The 3,373-nt window shown below is 34.1% G+C and overlaps 1 pseudogene; it reads right to left on the bottom strand.

Annotated features, from left to right (window-relative positions):
- Window positions 1-587: 587 nt before the first annotated feature.
- Window positions 588-1,435, bottom strand: LOC143585685 (pyruvate dehydrogenase E1 component subunit alpha-3, chloroplastic pseudogene; annotated as a pseudogene).
- Between the last annotated feature and the right edge of the window lie 1,938 nt (window positions 1,436-3,373).

Raw genomic sequence — 3,373 nt, 5'->3', positions numbered from 1 at the left:
AACTGTTTATCTCACAGGAATAGTTTGTATTTTCTTTATTTATTATATATTTCACATAACTGGTGTTTTACTCACTCAACCTCGTGTTGACAAAACCTATTGTATTTTTAACGCATATGTAGGTCATCGTGCGATATGATCACCAAGTTGTTTGAAGAAACTTAGGATTGCATGTTGGAGAGAAGAAACAAGAACTTAAATTTTATTTTGTCTTATTAGTTTTATTTATGGATTATGTACTTTGGTATTTTATATTTGTTGGATTATTTAATTTGAAATAATAGATATTAAAACTTTAACTATTGCATGATAGTACCTTGAGAGCTGTGAGCAATCAACTCACGCCGTAGGTTGGGGTGTGACAGGTATAAGTTATAATCAACTTGGGTTTTCTTTTTAGGTTTTGAAATATTAAGAATATATTTTTTGGGTTCTCTTTTTCATTTGTTATAGCGTGTGTACCGATACCGAAAGAATTCTCGCCGACAACAACGCAAGATAATGATAATGATTAAATGCAACAAGTCTCGACTATTTAAACATCCAAAAACTTATTACTGAGTTATGACATAAACAACACAAGAAATATGGAAAAATAAGATAAAACACAACGAAACAAAAACAAAAAAGAGCTTAAACCTAAGTTGTGCCTTGAATAAAGTTGGGATCTTCACACCTATACCTTCCATCATGCCTAGTTCCAAACCCTCTTGGATCTGCAAACACATTCTCCAACAACTGGCTTCTTAAAGGTACCTATCTTCTGCAAAATTCGTTGCATTCTTAACCACCCCGTCTATCTTCTTCTCAATCGCCGTCAGTTTTGCTTCACACGCTAGTTAGGATTCAATCAAGTACTTCTTAAAATGTGTGATCGGGTCTCAGGCTGCATAACGGGCTTTCTCATATGGGTCACGATACTCACATGGCTTAGCCACAAAGTATCCTCTAAATCTATAAGTCTCACATTCAACCGATATTGGAACTTGACCTCGTCTAGCACACCCAATATCCTCCTTTGCCACCTTCTCACATTAAAAACATCCATCCCGTCCACGTGGACACTTGGGATCCCAAAAGCGTGGCCTATTTCCATATTTCTTGAACATAAGGTGCACGAAGATGAGACATTGCAAAAGACCATAGATTATTCTCAACAACAATATGCAATTTCCATAGAGCAACCATGTTCAAGCACTCATAATTGCCCATTGTCTATCGTCTCGTCTCTAAAGAATGCCAAGGCTACATAATCACAATCCGCTTCTTTCAAGACATCCATTTTGTACTTATAACTGAATGATGCACCTGTGGCAATGAGTATTCCTTCCCCTATAAAAGAATACCAATCAAAAACATTGTGACATTCGTCAAAATTCGGATCTCGATTTGTATTTGTGTTGTAAACTTTTATTTTACAAACCTGACTCAACATTTTTTTGTTCCTTATTTAATTATGATATAATATTATTATATATCTCGATCACCAATAAATCAATGTTTGTCACACTTTAGATTCGTTAAGAAAAACATAAGGGGTTCAAAATAATTTTTCGTAAACTGGTTATAAGCTTTATAAACCTTTAAATTCCTTTTAAACTTTGTTTGAAACTTGAGGGGTTGTTTCTGAAAATATGCATACATATATAACAAAACCTAACCCTAAAACATAAACATTAAACCACCAGCAGCTACTCTTCTTCCTCTCTTTATCCAGCGCCGTTTTCCGGCGACCGACGACACCTCCGGCGACCTCCGGCGAACACCTCCGACCACCACCTCCCGCGAACACCACCACACTCTTGCCCTATCTTGGTTCACCGGAAACCCCCGCACCCAAAACCCCTTTTTCCCCTCTCCTCAAGTTTCCGGCAGCCCTTCCCATTCCCCTCCGGATCGTATTTCCGGCGACCGGAAAGCCAGCCGCCGTGGCCCATGCTCTCCATCTCCTGCCATGTTCTCCCTCTCTCGCCGTCACTCTTTCTCCCTCTCTCTGCCTCTCTCTCTCACGACCCTCTCTCTATCCCTCTCTACTCTATCCGTCGCCCTCCCTCTCTTCCTATTTCTTTATTTCCGGCGCACCTCAGGTGGCCGGAATTGACCTCGGGGACTGCTGTTTCTTCGTGTCCAACGGGTTCGGCTCGGTTCCTTCCCGGTATAGAGCCACGACTCATGAACAATCTAATAGGTAAATTAATTTGGGTTTTGGTGTTATTAATTTTCATATATCGATTATCGGATTAATTTGTTAATAATTGGTTTGGTAGTATCGGTTATATTTTTGGTTAAATACTTTGAAACGAATTGGGTGTGTATAGATTCTGTTGGAATTTGGGGAAAAGATAAAAGATCGGGTAATGGATATATTAAGTTCTTATGGGTCTAATTATTTTGGTTCGGTTGGTTTTTACATAAGTTGTTGAACGAGAGGTCTCGGGTTTGGGTCTCATCCTAGATCTGTTTTGGTTCTTTTTATACTTAATAAATTTATTATTACTATTAGTATTAATATCAATACATAAAGATTATTATTAGTAATTTACATATAACTTACTATTATATTTATTTATCATTAATATTATTATTATTATTATAAATATTAAAGTTGTTATTAATATTATTAAAGGTCATATTATTATTATCTATTAAAATCATATTTTATCATTAATTACTAAAAATAATATTAACATAGTTATTTTGTGAACTCGTTTAGAAATCGAACCAACATCGTGTATGGTATCATCATTTACTATCAATATTATTTATTATTATTATTATTATTTTATCAACAACGCTTTAATTAATACTTGGATTTTTATTCTTTAACTATTATTAGTAGTATCATACCATATTGGTGTCATTAATAATAATTATTGTTATTATTATTATTATCGTTATCTTATACATCTATATATATATATATATAACATTTTTTTTGAATTATTATTGTCATTTCTAGCATTATCATTAATAATATTATTATAAACTTTATTATCTATTCATTTTCATAAAACCGAACTCTTGATTTAAACCCGTCTTATTTCTTTTTATATTGGCTTAACTATTTAAAAGCCCAATAAAATAATATTGTTTTATTTTAATTATCAATTTAGTATGAGTCCCTAATCATTAACAAATTAACCGGTAATCCGATTAACAACCGAACCTTCTTGTCCAATGTTTCAAATGTAGTTTCAACTAAAGTTCAACTTCATTAATATTTTATTTATTCGTTTTCAATTAGCTTTCAAGTCGGATTCGTTCATTTCGTTCACAAGCTTTTTATATGTCGATCATTTATTATTTCCCGATTCGTCAATTGAGGTGACTACTTTCATACCCCTTTTTCCATCTTCCGTTTTGGGGTGACATT

This window comes from Bidens hawaiensis, unplaced genomic scaffold (genome assembly GCF_021521415.1).
Source record: "Bidens hawaiensis isolate Kalapana, Puna unplaced genomic scaffold, B.hawaiensis_p1.1 tig00034037_1, whole genome shotgun sequence".
NCBI lineage: Eukaryota > Viridiplantae > Streptophyta > Magnoliopsida > Asterales > Asteraceae > Bidens > Bidens hawaiensis.
This window is presented reverse-complemented; position numbering and strand designations above follow the sequence as displayed.